Genomic DNA, 16,187 nt, shown 5'->3' on the forward strand with positions numbered 1-16,187 from the left:
AACAAACAAAAAACCAGGACACAGTGTTGGGGACTGCCTTTCCTCTGCTATAAAATTGGTTCTCACTCGTTTCTGCCAGGCTGTCAGCCAATAGAAAGCCAATAGGAAGAGAGGAAAACGCTTCTGCAGCATGCTAGCCAGTGGGAGCAACCCCAAACCAGAAGCTCCTTTGGGTTGGATTGTAGTTGCTGTGGAGAGACTGGCAAGGTGAATGTTAGTCATACATCTGACTAATTGTCTTTGTCCAGTTACAGTTCTTTTTCTTGGAGGGTGGTGGTGGTGGTGTCGAGGTTCCTTCTTAAAACGGGTGGCTGTGTTATAGTTTATTTTATATTTATGGTATCTTGAACACACTTTTTCTGTTTGTTTGCTTTTTGCATCAGGGTCTTACCATGTAGTCCTGGAACTCTATTCAGACCAGCTGACCTCGAATTCACAGGGATCCGCCTGCCTCTGCTTCCCGAGTGCTGGGATTAGTGGTGTACCACTGCACCTGGCTTTGAATGCACTCTTAGGAGTAGGCCTACTAAGTTTGTGTTTCTGTCTTATTTTTTAGAAGCACAAATGGAGTCCAGTGACTAAGGACTTCAGTTAAAAGTTGTGCTGTTGAGGCAGCTAAGACATTTCCTTTTCTGTTTGTTCCACCTCCAGCTTCATAATTAGCTTCATCTCACAGCACTGGTTTCAGTTACTGTCTGTCTTCACTGTATGCTGATGAGCTGTCTACCATGTTTCAGTTTGGGAAAGAATGTCTATCTTATTTTTTCCAGAAGATACTAGAACTCTCACTACAGAGCGGGAGTATGGAATTCAGCCACTGTGTGTAACACTGGTGACATGTCATTGAAAGTGATTGATGCCTTGTTAAAACATTACAGCTTTAGCCTTTGGATGTGTAAGTGAGCATTCACCGATTTGCCTTTCAGAGTGAGAACACATACTCTAAATGTCTTTTTCTTTTGATTACCTGAAGTCTTTGTTTCAAAGGGATGATTTGAAAGCTTTCTAGGTATTTTTCCTAAGCCTTAGTTAGATGCATGGATGATCTTTGTTGGTCTTTTTACTCTGATTTATTGTTTGTCAGGCCTGACTTGTAAATTGAAGCTTATCAATGTTTAATATAACCAAATGCTGTCAGTGTACAGACAGGATGGATGCCCTAGAGGTGAGGTGAAAGCATATGTGGTTCTTGTTCTTAAGGAAGACAAGGCAAACATGGAAAAATTAGCAGTCATCAGGCATTGCTTAAGGATGGGAACAGGTTCTGAGAAGGAGTTAAGTGGTTTTCTTGCAGTCTACTTAGATAAACGAAAGTGCGTCGTGGTCTTGAGGATTGAAGCAGGCCTTTATATACACCAGGCAAGTAAGTGTCTGCCACTGAACTGTCTTAAGGTATTTCTTTATTTCCTCTTATGTAGATAGCGCTGGCTAGTTTTGAGCTCAAGAACTTTCTGCCTAAACCTTCTGTTATTGGATTACAAGCAACAAACACCCTTTAACCCCCACCCCAGCAACATGGTTTCTTTTTTTTTGAGACAGGATTTCTCTGTGTAGCCCTGGCTGTCTTGGAACTCGGTCTGTAAACCATGCTGGCCTCAAACTCAGAAATCTGCCTGCCTCTACCTCCTGAGTGGGATTATAGGCATGCACCACCACTGCCTGGCTAGCAACATGTTTCTTAATGGAGCTATCCTGTAATGTCTCTATGAAGTCAGTGATTCACAGAAAGGTTATGTAGTGCATGGCAGCAAAGTGAGGGGGGAGAATATGCGGTTTCGGTTTTAGAGAGGAAGATATGGTTGCATTGGTGTCATTGGAGCACTGTGACAGAGGAGGTGGAGTTGAATGTGTTTTGAAGGACAGGTATAATTCAGCTTGAGAATAAGCAAGACCAGGAGGTAAGAAACGAAAGTATGGGTCGAGGAAGAAAGGAGACTACTGAGTAAATCTTTGTTATCTTTAGCTGACAAAATTGTTGTTATGGGTACAACATGATGTTTGATATGAATACACAGTGGGATGGCTAAATGAAACTATTAATTGACTTTGACATACATTATCTCACACTTTTCAATTTTTATGATTTACTTTGTGTGTGTGTGTGTGTGTGTGTGATCATGAATGGGTACCATGGTGCCAATGTGGAGGTCAGAGGACAACTTTCGTAAGTCAGTTCTCTCCTACCACATGGATCCTGTGGGGTCAAACTCAGGTAGGTAGGTTTGGCAGCAAGTACCTTTACCCACTGAGCTGGCCCCAGCTCACATACTTTTGATTGGTGGTTTGGACACTTACTGAGTGCTGTTTTAGCAAAATTCCATGTTAATTGTAGTCACTGTGGTATACAGTAGTTAATCAGTGTTGTTATGTATTTTTAGGAAAAGCCACGGTGAAGTCAAACTTGGGTTTTGTTGTTGTTGTCATCTTGTTTTTTTCTGAACAGGGTCTCTCTCTTTATTCTGGCTGTCCTGGAACTTGCTCTGTAGAGTAGGCTGATCTCCAACTCACAGAGAAATCTTGCTACTGCCTCCCAAGTGCTGGGGTTAAAGGTGTGCCACCACCATATCTGGCTAGACTTAGTTTTGATTTATATGGGAACTAGTGACTTTCATTTTGTTTCATGGGCGTTTTAAAATCTGTAATCTCAGGCAGTTATCTTGGAAATGTTTATCAGAAGAAACAGGTCAGTTAAGTGTACTGTTTAGTACAAATTTGTCTCTGCTATTGATAAACCAACTCAAGCACTGATAACATGATCTTCATATAATTATATCTATATAGGACTGCATGGAAGGTTTTGAATAGATAAATCCTAATGTAAACTTGAGATTCTGTCATTGTGAGGATCCACATAAATAGGCATTCATAATTCCTTGAACTGGATGAATGATGTGGGAAACCTGACTGTCCTTTAAGGATAAGCAGACTCAGTTTATCATGGATAAAGTTTTTCATTGTCTTAATGAATTCACAACTGTAGAGGATACTGACCGTTATAATAGGGCTGTACTTACTGAGCACCAGTTTATGTTAGCCTTGTCCCTGCTTTTGTGGGGGTAGGGCCATGGAATGTTCAGGGTCTCAGATGTGCTAAGCAAGTGCTCTACAGTTGACAGGTTGTAAGCTTCCCTTCCCAGTCAAGGAGGGAGTACTTCTCAATATTTGCCTGCCTGCCTTCCTGCCAGTATTCTTCCAGCCCTCTCTTCCACCTTCCTTCCTTTCTTTCCTTCCCATGTATATGAAAGAGAGAGTCACATAGCATAAGCTAGCTTCAGATTCTCTGTGACCTTGAATTTCTGACCCTCCTGCCCCCATCCCCCAAGTGTTGGGATTCAGGTGTTAGATAAAGCATACGCCATTACACCTTGTTTGTGTGGTGCTCAGGGCCTCATCATGGCAGGCAGGCATTCCACCAGCGGAGCCTACTTCTTGATAGATTTTTTGTTTTGTTTTGTTTTGTTTTGTTTTTCGAGACAGGGTTTCTCTGTGTAGCTTTGGAGGCTGTCCTAGATCTCACTCTGTAGGCTAGGCTGGCCTTGAACTCACAGAGATCCCCCTGGCTCTGTCTTCCGATTAAAGGTGTGTGCCACCACCGCCCAGCTCTTCTTGATAGATTTTTAAGTACCCAAAGGCAACTGCAATAGCTTATCCAAAGTGTATCCCCGAAACTGCCCTTAGGTTTTGTTTATCATTTTCCTGTGAGGGTACACGGGCCTAGGTAACTTTGGGGTTCCTAACTTCGGACTGAAAGTGAAGTATGTCTAATGCTGTGTAGTTAAACTGCATGGCATCTGAAGTAATTTGGTGAAGAAACCCTTCTCACTGCTTCTCCTGACCTCTCTTTCTCCTTGCTGGGTGTCTTTAGTTTGTGTCATCCCTGAGAAGAGGGCAAAAGTTCATTTAGAAAGAAGGTACCAAGGAATGAGGAGAAAGTATTGAAGAGACTTTAAAAACAAAAATATTCATATTACTTCTCTATGCCTCCAAGAGGTGTCTCTAAGTGAGTCACTCAGGAATTGCTCTTACTAGGAGACTTTTCATATTATGATGAAGGCAATTCTAGCAGAAAGTCGTGAGTACCATACTGGGTATTTGGGGAGGCAGTATTTTTGTTTTAAGACAGGGTCTTTCTGTGTAGCCCTGGCTGTCTTGGAGCTTAATATGTAGATCAGGCTGGCTTTAAACCCACAGAGATCCTCTTGCCTCAGCCTTCAGAATGCTGGGATAGCAGGGCTACTTTAGCATAGGTCTTTATTTCTTTTTTTATTTGCTTATTTTCATGTGGGTATTTATTTATTTGTTTGTTTGTTTGTTTATTTATTTATAGAGACAGTGTCTCACTATGTAGCCCTGGCTGTCCTGGAACTCACTCTGTAAACCAGGCTGGCCTCAAACTCACAGAGATTTGGCTGCCTCTGCCTCCCTAAGGCTAAGATTAAAGGTGTACAACACTATGCCTAGCTTCAGAATTTCAAAATAGATTCTGATTACCTTGTCTGAAGAATTCAGGTTTATAGATGATAGAGTAGAATGGCATTATGTATTTTTTGGTCATCAGATGATAGAAGAAATACTTGAAGGAAATTTCTAGAAGTTTTTATTTCATCTGCCTATTCTATTGGAGCCCAAACTCATGGAGTAATTATGCTACATCGAAAGGATGACTGGGCCTGGAGGGATGCTCAGCAGTTAAGAGCTGTCTGCTCTTCTCAAGGACCTGGCTTTGGTTCCCAGCACCCACATGGCAGCTCACAGCTGTCTGTGGCTCCAGTTCCAGGGGACCCGACATCTTTATGTGAATTCACATAAAATAAATTAAAAAAGAAAGAAAGGATGACTGGACAGAATTCCACAGAGGGCTGGCTATTCCAAGGAACGTAAAGGTGTGCTCTATCCCCACATACTACTGCCCTCCTGCATTCTCCTTCCAGTAGAGGTCTTATAAGGTTGAGTCTGGTAGTGATAATTACATAGTAGAGAGGCCTGCATTGGATATTGATGAGACTGGAGTGATTCTTAATGTTTCACGGAAATCAGGGCGTTTTCCCAAATCCAGATGACAGACAAGTCTAGTTGAAGACTGCTGGGATACTGCTTATCCCTGGCTCAGCCGAAAGGGACTGATGGACTTCTCATTTCCTAGTTCTTTGTTATGTCATCTTTGATCTAATGACTGTCCTTCTTTTTAGTAAGTAATGTTATCTCATTTGGATCTTTACCAACTACTTAAGCAGGGCGGGTATTAATCATTATGTTGACTTGTAATGGCTCCAATATAGGAAAACATTCTGATCATCTCATAATAAAGGTAGCTAAATGGTAGATTTCTGTAAGAATTTATACTATTCAACTGGGGGAAAAATTAGTGATTTGAGGTAATTTTCAAAGATGCTAATCATTAAATCGCCTTACTCTGTTATCTGAGACTTAATATTTGTAATGTCAACATGATTAGTATCTATCAATTACTTATTAACTAATTTTACAGAATGAGGGATAACAGTGTTTTGAGAGCTTTTTTCTATTTTGTTTAAAAAAATTGTTTTAAATTTATTTAGTCTGTGTGTGTGTGTGTGTGTGTGTGTGTGTGTGTGTATGCTTATGCAGTGATGCATATGTGGAGATCAGAGGACAACATGTGGGAGTTGGTTCTCTCCTTCTATTATATACAGGTCCTGGGGATCAATCTCAGGTTGTCAGGCTTGGTGGCAAGTGCCTTTATACTTTGAGCAATCTTGCTGGCTTTTTTTTTTTTTTTTTTGAGAGAGGGTCTCATGTAGCCAGGCTGCTTCTAAATTGTAGTAGAGGGTGGCTTAGAACTCCGGATTCTCTTCTCTCCTGCTTGGATTAGAGATGTACTCCCACCACTACCAGGCCGTGCTCTTTTGAGGTCTTTAAGAGCTATAATGGGCTGGGGATATGGCTCAACAGCAGAGCTCCGCCTAGCATGTAGAAGGCCTTTTGTTCAATCCCTAGTAACTTTAGTTGGCTGTAGAGCTGCATGCTTGGGATCCCAGCACTTGGGAGGTAGAGCAGGAGGATCAGGAATTCAAGGTCATTCTCTGCTATATTAAGTATATATGAGTGCAAGGCCAGCCTGGGATATATGTGATCCTGTTCAAAAAGAAAAAAAAAGGTTCTAGTGATATGAAATGCAGTGCTGTGTTTGAACAGAAAGTGTCAGTGAGTGTGTTTCATGTAAGATCAAGAAATAACGTGTGTGTGTGTGTGTGTGTGTGTGTGTGTGTGTGTGGTGTGTGTGTGTGGTGTGTGTGTGTGTGTGTGTGTGTGTGTGTGTGTGTGTATGTGTGTGTGTGTGTGTGTGTGTGTGTGTGTGTGTGTGTGGTGTGTGGTGTGTGTGTGTGTGGTGTGTGTGTGTGTGTGTGTTGTGTGTGTGTGTGTGTGTGTGGTGTGTGTGTGTGTGGTGTGTGTGTGTGTGTGTGTGTGGTGTGTGTGTGTGTGTGGTGTGTGTGTGTGTGGTGTGTGTGGTGTGTGTGGTGTGTGTGTGTGTGTGTGTGTGTGTGTGTGTGTGTGTGTGTGTGTGTGTGTGTGGGTGTGTGTGTGTGTGTGTGTGTGTGTGTGGTGTGTGTGTGTGGTGTGTGTGTGGTGTGTGTGTGTGGTGTGTGGTGTGTGTGTGTGTGTGTGTGTGTGTGTGGTGTGTGTGTGTGTGTGGTGTGTGTGTGTGTGCGCGCGCGCGTGCGTGCGTGCGTGGGCATGCACATCACGGCACCTGCGTGAAGGTGTGAGGACGTTGGGAGCTAGTTCTCTTGTTCTCCTGTGGGTCTCAGGGATTGAATTCTAATCAGGCTTGTGTGGCTTCAAACTCACTGTGTCACTCAGGATTATCTTGACCTTGAGATCCTAGTGCCTCCACCTCTAAAGTGCTAGGTGCTGGAATTAGAGATGTGTAAGACATATTCTACTTATTTTAGACAGGGTTTCATTCTGTAGTCCAGGTCAGTCTGGAACTCATTATCTCAGTGTGTAGCTTAGGCTGCCTTGAACCCTTGGCAGTCTTCTTGCCTCAGTGTTAGGGTTACAGATACGAACTGCTATGTCTAGCAAATTTGTACTTTTAAGGGTGTGAGGTTAGTTATAGCCTCCAAATTCAGACTAGCACATATGTGTATATTGGGGAATTTTGCAGGGCTTTCTCAGTATGAGGAAGGAAAAAAACCCCTTAAGCTTATTGCAGATAAAGTTCCTTTGGGAGCATAAATGCTGACAGGATGTTATCACTTTGTGTTTCTATTTTTTAGTTGGCTTTTTAGTAAAAGTAAAACGACCTTTACTTTTGTTCAGATTCAGGCAGCCAGCTTGTGAGCAGAGCTGGGTTGCTTCTTTTTCTGTATTGTCAAATTAGAAGGTATTTAATAATAAGTGTGCATTTCATCTTTCCACAGCTTAGTTCTAAGAAATGAAAGAGAGATATATCACAGTGGAGTTTGATTGGGGCCATTTTGCTCTTCAGGGGACATTTGCAATTTCTGTAGACATTTTTGATTTTACAGCTGTCGTCTGGTAAGTAGCAGACAGAGCTGCCGCTAACCCTGCTGTAGGCCCAAATGTCAAGAATGCTGAGGTTGTGAGAAACCCTGGTAATGAACAAAAGGATGGCTGGAGGGCTTTTTCTCTGTGTGCTAGTGGTGCTTAAGGTTTTCTTCCAGGGTAGTTTTTATTTCTAACTTTGGAATCTTGATGAGAATTTTCAGTAAGAGAATTGAGACAGTATAATTTGAGCCAAAACTCTCCTGGGAAAGGACTGTGTAGAACAGGGACTAGAGTTGGCTAGCTGGTGGCTGCCATTTCATCAGTGCAGATCTGTTAGGCTCACTTTCTCTCTGTGGGGAGTGAGACAAGAGGCATTAGATTACTCACCTAAGGTTACATGCTGTAACCTAAAAGTATCCAATTTTTTTGTTGGTTGGAAATTTAGTAATAGTGAATGTAATTTAGTAAAACAGTTGGGATTTCAGTCTGCAAACAAAAGGAAAAATACAACAATCCTAGCTTTTTCCTGTAACTTACCTTGGTATTGTTTTCTTTTGTCTCTCTTGCACATTCTTGAGATGTTTCGTATGTACAGAAGATCATCACATTCTCGAGCTGTTAGTTTCTTTAAACTCTTCATTGAATGGGTGAATTGAAGTTATCAGTCTTCTTTTCACAGTCATCCTTCCTGTGATATAAAGTGAAATTAAGGATACATATTAGGGGCCTGGAGAGATGGTTCAGTGGTTAAGAGCATCGACTGCTCTTCCAGAGAACCTGAGTTCAATTCCCAGCAACCGCATGGCAGCTCACAACTGTCTGTAACTCCAAGACTGACACTCTCATGCAAACATATATGGAGGCAAAACTCCAATGCAAATAAAAAATAAATTAAAAAATAAAAAAGGATACGTATTAGAAGCTGGGGTCACTTGCTGAGGGGTCTTTCCTCTACCTGGATAGTAATGGTGAGAGGCAAGCAGCTCCAGTGGCTTTTGTATTCCCTAAGTGTCTGATGGATAGCAGCAAGTTGTGGTAGTCGTTAGACAGAAGCATTGGCAAGTGGTACCTCCAGTATTACAGGTCCTCGTGCTGGCTTGTGAGTTGGAATCCTTAGCTCTTAGTGCAAGTCAGTTGTTACAGAACACCGGTTAGTATCTGAGACCCTTGGCCCGGAACACTTTCCCATCTCTGGACAACTTTCCTGCTGCTTTTTCTCTCTGGTTCCTTAACAGCCATTACTTGCTTCCTGCTCTCCTGTGGTCTTCCATGTCCCTTCCTTCTACCTTGACTGCTTTAAAATTGTTCACTTGTCAGTGGCTATTGCCAGGAGGACTTGAGGTAGTACTACTAGCTTCTGTTGAAACAGCATTAAGTAGGCAGGATACAGGAAGGAGCCCTGGATACATCTGGAGGCTGTCTAGGAACCTGGTACTGTGTGCAGCTGAGATTGCCTAGGTGTGGGTATAACCTCGTACTAGGGCAGAATCCGTAGGTGAATGGAATTCCAGGCAGAATCCCATGGGCAGCACAGTATGGATGCAGGTCTGTGGGTGCAGCCAGTGGGTGGTTCTGAGATCTCCACAGGCAGTGGGCACTTCTTTGCCAGAGTCTCTGTCTCTGCTGTTTCTTGAGCTATCAAATGGTTGTGGGTGCTTTACACTGGGAGGCCAGACTCAGTGTGCTCAGAAACCAGATGCTGGTCCTATTACAAGCAGGCTGTATAGGAACCGCATTGAGGATCAGAAGCTGCTTGAAGCTCAGAGGTTAAGGTCGAGGTCAACCCAGGAGTACAAACAGCACCCAGGTACAAGCTGCACTTCAGGCTTGGTGCCATTATTGTGTTGGTGCAGCTGCCAAGCACTGTGCAGCTCGTAGTGTACCCAAGGATTGGTTTGTCCATGTGCTGTTTGTCTCTGCTGCTTTCCATTTCCAGCTGAGCTTGCACATGCAATAGAGCTAGCTTTCAGATCTCCCATTGGAACACCAGAGGAAGGCAGCACAGGAATGTTGCTTAGTGGACTCACTGTGAGCTTGTATATAGACTAGGAAATGGTCTTTACCAGTCACAGCTGTTTGTTGGGTAGATCTCACCTTTCCTTCTGCACTAATCAGTCATTAATGCCCATGTTTTGACCCAGTCATCAGTCGAAGTACTGTTTGACTGACAGCTTAAGGCAATTTGGGCAGTAAGAGTGTAAGAATGACTAATTAGTGAGTGAGAATGTCCTGTCTCTAGTGTTCTTGCTTATTTGCAGGAAATCAAACATAAGAAAGAGTGCTTATAATATAAACTTACCGAACTTATTAACACTAGGAACAATTATAACCGATTTTGAAAGCACTTAATAATGTTGTGTACCTGCCAAGTGCCCCGAGAGAAGTGGGTCTGACCGGCTTAGGAACGGAGCTGTGGAATCTTGATTGAAAGGCAGTACCTGAACACCATAGAGAAAGAGAGCTTTAAAAGGGGGACCTTTATCAAAGCAGAATACTTTAGATTATTTTTAGAGTTTCAAATATGTAAGTTTAAGTTAGAAGCTAAAAGAATTATATTTTCTTCATTTGTTAGTAGCTCAGTTTTTAAAATTACATTTACTTACTGTGTATGTGTGTTCACATGTTTGTGCACACAAATACATGTCATAGCACAATTATGGAGGTCTGAAGATAACTTGCAGGAGGAGTTGGTTCTCTTCTGTCACCATGTGGGGCCCCAGAGGTAGAACTCAGATCATGTGGCTTGGTGGCAAGTTCCATGAGCCATCTCACCAGCTCAATAGTTCAGGTTACTTAGTGGTTCCTAAATACATGTGTATTAGACTGAAACTTGTCAGCTCTCCTGATTTTAAATCAGAAATACTTTTCTTGTGTGATAAGTATGTCTTCAGGCCTTTTATTCCCCAAATGGACCAGCTAGTTTTGTCTTTCTTGAAAGCATATTAAAAATAAATGTAGTGGCACATGTCTATTAATCCCAGCACTAATGCCCTTGTATTTGGAAGCTGTGATGGGAGAACTCTAAGTAATACAGATGTGTAGGTTCGAGGATTAAAAATTTGAGGTCAACCTGGGCTACATAAGGAGATTCTGTTACAACAAACTAAATCATCAAAACAAAACAAAAGACCTAGTAGGCAGATACAGTACTGCTCATTGTCACTTTCTGTGATGTATAGAGTTATCTTTGGTTTTTGAGACAGGGTCTTGCTATATACCTGGCTAACCTGGTATGCCTACATCCCCCTCTGTGTGTGTGTGCGCACACACACATATGTGTGTGGTGTACCCTTTGTTTTTTATTTTAGATTTGTTTGTTTTATATGTATGAGTGTGTTGTATATATGTGCACCATGTGTGTGTTTGGTTCTCTCAGAGGTCAGAAGAGGAAATCAGATCCTCTGGAACTGGAGTTGTAAATGTTTGTGAGCTCATGTATCAGAATAAACCCAGAATACAGCAGGATCTAAAGTCACTGAATAAATGCAGAGACTACTGTTACTGCTATTAGTTTAGTAGTGCTTATATTATTATTACCAAATACAAGTTAACTTCATAGTTCTAAACTTCATAAACAAAAGCAATGACTGTGTAGATGTGTGTGTTGTCAAAAAACAAAAACAAACAAGCAAAACAGCCCACACCCTATCAGACTTGGTGTAAATCTGCAACTCTTTTCTATTTATTTATTTATTTATTTATTTATTTATTATTTATTTATTTATTTTTTATTTTTATTGGTTCTTTGGGAATTTCACATCATGCACCCCAATCCCACTCAACTCCTAGTCCCTCCGTATCCACCTCTCACTCTTATAGTGTTCCCCCCCAAAGAAAGTTAAGAGAATAAAAATAAACAATAAAAAAAGAAAAAAAGAAAAACACTTCTCTCCTCCATCTCTCCAACTGTCCATCACCTCGTCATTCATCTTAGTGGCACAGGGAGCTGCTGTGTATCACACAGTCTACCCTTTTGTCCATACAGCTTAACTTGCAAATGTTCATTGTGGAATGAGTTGTTGATACTCATTCTGACTCAGTACACCATCAACACTGGACCCCAGCTTACATTCCTCTCTGATACCCTGCTGTTGCCCTGGGTGATGGAGACCCTGTGGCTATGGTGCAGCAGGATCAGTTCCATCACACACTCTAGCAGGTCATTGATGGGGTAGATGTTGGGGATTGCCAACCCAAAGTCCTGGATGTGTGCCTGGGTGGCAGCTGAGCAGGTCAGTCCAGGCTGCTGGGACCACTCCTCTCAGGTAAGGGGTGTAGCCATGCTTTTGGTGAGAGTTAGGAGGAGCTTTCCCAAGTGTGTGTGTGGGAGCAGCTCTCCTCTTGGGGCAGGGCCATCATTGTCCATTGTCCCTGAGAGGCAGGGGTGGTGGAGTGATGGGGTGTCACTCCCGGCCAGTGAGGGGTGGGGTCAGCTCAGCAGGGCCCTCAGTACTTCAACACATGTTTCAACACATGGTTTGCATGGGTCCCTGTGGTAACATGGGCAGTGGACATCCATCCAGCTGCTACAGGACCACGGAGCCAGTTGTGATCATCAGTTTGAGGCCAGATGTCACCATGGCCCTAGGTGGTGGTGCAGGCCTCTCAGATCCAGGTAGGCCTAGCAGCAGCATGGTTCCGAGGCTCCCGCCTGGCCCCATGTGGCGGTTCAGACCCTGGGTCACACAGCCCCCCATGACAGTAGGAGCTACGGACTTCAACATAGACTCTGGCTTCGTCAGGGCCATGGACCCAGAAATGGCCCCTAGCCACAGCTCGGCCCAGGCATCAATATGGCCCTGGGTGTCAGCACAGGTCACCACGATCTGCATGGTCCCAGCGGCAGCATGACCTTTGGGCACTGAAAACCCGAAGAGGGAAAATAAAGTACTAACCACTGACACAGTGATTAATCACATAATCTCAGCCCTGGCAAGGTCAAGACCAGCCTAGATTACTTAGAGAAATTTTAAAGCAAAAATAAAAGTTTTCTTTTATTCTTTAATGCATTGTGCATTATTGAACCTCTCAAGGCCTTAGCTTTCCATTTGTTCCTTCCATCTTTGGATTAATGATTTAAACTTTTAGATATCTTTTGGATTTTGTGTGAGAGAATTTTGTTCTATAGTTTTTGTACATGGAAAAACCTCCAAATTAGTATTACTATTTGTTAAGTTTTGTGTCTCCACCTATCTCCTTCTGGGTTACAAACTATATACACTCTCTTATTTATGGCAGTATGCAGTCTAGCAATCTTGGAAATGTTTCTTCTTCTTCTTCTTCTTCTTCTTCTTCTTCTTCTTCTTCTTCTTCTTCTTCTTCTTTCTTATGGTATTGGGGATCCAACCCCAAGCCTTGCACATGCTGAGCAAGTGCTCTACCACTGTACCCCTCAACAAAGAAATGTGTTAGGGTATGGTCTTTGAGTTTTTAAATATTTATTTTTATGTATGTGTATTTTTATCTATTTTTATGTGCATGGGTGTTTTGCTTCTGTGTATGTGTAACGGAACACAGATAATGCCACGAAGTGATGTGGCAAAACATAGATTAATAGAAATGGATTGAATTAAATTGTAAGAGATAGTTAATAATAAGCTTGAGCCATAGGCCAAACAGTTTGTAATTAATATAAGTCTCTGTGTGTTTACTTGGGACCGAGCAGCTGTGGGACACAACGACAGTTGGCCCCAGATGTGTTGGCCAGAGTTTCCACCTAAAGCCCGAGAGAACTTAGGAAGAGATTCTAGAATGGAGCTAAGAGCAGCTTCCTAGCCATGTCTTTCATGTGGGCCGTGGTATAGAGATGCTGAGGTACGGAGACACTGCAGCAGCAGCACAGCATGGTGCATTCCCGCCATGGTACATAGAGGTGTCTCTGTAAGCGACACAGCATGCTGCATGGCAGATTTAGCTTTTGCTGTAAGGTTTCTGGGCTGCATGCTGCTTGATGGAGGCATAGACCCACTGCTTTCCAGAGTTGGTGTTGAGCATAGCTCCCAGAGCTGTCAATAAATATACCTCCACCATGTTGGAAAACCGAGCAGGGCAGAGCCATCAGCCAAAACCCATAGCTTTGGTGCTACCCACACAGCTTAACAATTAAACCTTCTGGTCAGAAAAGGATTACAGATCCACAATAGGACAGATTCAGATGGAAAAAACCCTCTAAAAGGTTTACAGTGTGTGTAAAAATGTACGAAGGCTTGGAAGAGTGGAAAAGGAGTATAGACAATTATATAAAGAGATAGTTTTAAAAAATAAATTCTTTTAAGAGACAGTAAAAGTAATGTAAAAGAAATAAGCCACATAAAGATAGAAAATACACAGAGTCTGGATTATGTATATTATTGTGTTTTCTTTGAATTTTTTGACTGTTAATGAGTTAACTGAAGAAAGACAGTTGATTATAAAGGGTACTAAGTTAAACCAACATATATATTTTAAAGGTATTTTGACTTCAAAATTTGGGTCTAAGGATATGTTGCTTTGGAAAAGAAGTTCTGCTTTTGTTTCCACAGAAGATGAGAACCTGTGGATTGCTGCCAGGTTAATGTGATTTGATTAGAAAAGATTCCCTGAAAAATATCCTATGGGAACAGATGGCCCAGAGGATCCAACATATCAGAGCACCTCTCTTTCAGTTTCCTCTGAATCCAGAACGGCTTCAAGGCTACTGGCTGAGATGATCCAGCCTCACAGAATACTCTCTTCAGGACTTGACCATAATCCTAAATTTCCTTTACATTCCCATGAGATTACCAGTGCCACCAATCAGAAGTAGTCTAGAGAACTATGTCCACATTCCCAAAGATAAATTGTGGATATTTGTCATTTGTTTTGGTGGTTGGTTACAAGTTGTTATAGATATTGGTCAGAAAAAAAGCTGAACAAAGGAGATTAGATTCAGGGATCTCATTCTAAAAAGAAAAGGGGATATAGAAATGATAAATATATATCTATTTTTGTTTAAGGTGTTATGTATCTGAGAAATACAGACTAATAATTATCTCTGATAATCAAATTTATAGTCATATTAAGTTTTCTAGGTAAACATAGATATATTTCAATTAAGTAGATAATCTTTGAACACTTCAAAGACCTATAGAATATGGCATTTAAAATGTTTAAAAAACTTAGACTTTTCTGAACAATGAGACACGTCTGCTCCTGGCAGCACCAATTTACTTCAAGGAGGAAGATGGGCATCGAAGACACTCCATATGGAATTTATCTTCTTCTTGGAAAAACTGACCATTTGGGCAAGAAACTGTTCTTCCCTGGACTGCTTGACAGTATGTTATATAAAATGGACATGCAGGACCCATGGGAAAATGACCACTGAACTTTACCAAAAAAAGGTGAGATGGTCGGTCCTTCAGGTTCCTGCTTCACAGAGGAGACTGCCAGACATTCTGCAGGACACAGAGAAAAGTGACTGATGAAATTAGCTAATAGGCAGAAGAGTCCTTCACATTTCCTGCTTCACTAGAAAGTCTGCCAGAATCTCTAGGCCTGTAGGCTGAAGATGGATGCCCCAATGTTACAAAAGAACTTTGGGTGACTGTCCAGGCAGCCAGATATCTCTGTCATTTCTAGAATTTTGGAAGTTGCTTACAATGCACTTCCTGTTTACTCAGGTAATATTATATCATTCTGGGGTCTTTGATGGAGTTGAAGACTAGGTAGTTATAGTTTTCCTTAATCATGGTAAGAGGTAAATTAGATAGGAAACTTTAGACTCACAAAAATAAGATAGATGATAGAGTATTTTTTTTTTTCCTTTTTTTTTTGTTTTTTTGTTTTTTGAGACAGGGTTTCTCTGTAGCTTTGGAGCCTGTCCTGGACTAGCTCTGTAGACCAAGCTGGCCTCGAACTCACAGAGATCCACCTAGCTTTGCCTCCTGAGTGCTGGGATTACAGGCGTGCCCTGCCACCACCACCCGGCCAGAGTATTTTCTTTAATTTTGCCAAATACAAATAGATTAGGAACTATAACTGTAATTCTTGCTTGATAACTGTTTTGTTATATGTAATTTTACTATGTTAAAATGAAAGCCTTCCTTTTTGATTAGACAGAAAAGGGGAAATGCTGTGGGATGGTCTTTCTGTATGTTGTGAATGTGTGTTGCTACCATTGTTTAATAAAGAAGCTGCTGTGGCCTGTAGCAAGGCAGAATAGAGCCAGACGGGGAATCCAAGCAAAGAGACAAGGGGAAGAAGGTGGAGTCAGAGGAGATGTCAGTCCACTGCCCAAGGAGTAACAAGTCAGCAGACCAGTAACACCATGGCCACGTAGCAAAACATAGATTGATAGATATGGCTTAATTTAAGATGAAAGAGCTAACTAGCAAGAAACCTGAGCTACAGACCAAACAGTTTGTAATTAATATTAAGCCTCTGACTGGTTATTCGGGTACTAGCAGGTGGGAAAGGTATATCTTGCTACATGTATGTTTGTGTACCATGTGCATGCAATACCCATGGAGGCCAGAAGAAGGAATCAGATCCCTTGGGACTGGACCTAACTACCACAGTGTGCTTTTATAAAACACACCCTTGTTGTTGTTGTTGTTTGTTTTGAGACAGGGTCTTATTAAGTAGTTCTTGCTATCCTGAACTTGCTATGTAGACCAGGCTGGCCTTGCACTCACAAAGATCTGTCTGCCTCTGTTTCCTGCGTGTTGGGATTAAAG

General features: G+C 41.9%; 1 protein-coding gene across 1 annotated transcript in view; it reads left to right on the plus strand.

Moving 5' to 3' along the window:
• Rnf115 (ring finger protein 115) overlaps positions 1-16,187 on the plus strand; it is a 68,896-nt gene that overhangs the window by 1,150 nt on the left and 51,559 nt on the right. The window lies entirely within an intron of this gene.

The sequence above is a fragment of the Onychomys torridus genome, chromosome 6 (assembly GCF_903995425.1).
Source record: "Onychomys torridus chromosome 6, mOncTor1.1, whole genome shotgun sequence".
NCBI classification, from domain to species: Eukaryota; Metazoa; Chordata; class Mammalia; order Rodentia; family Cricetidae; genus Onychomys; species Onychomys torridus.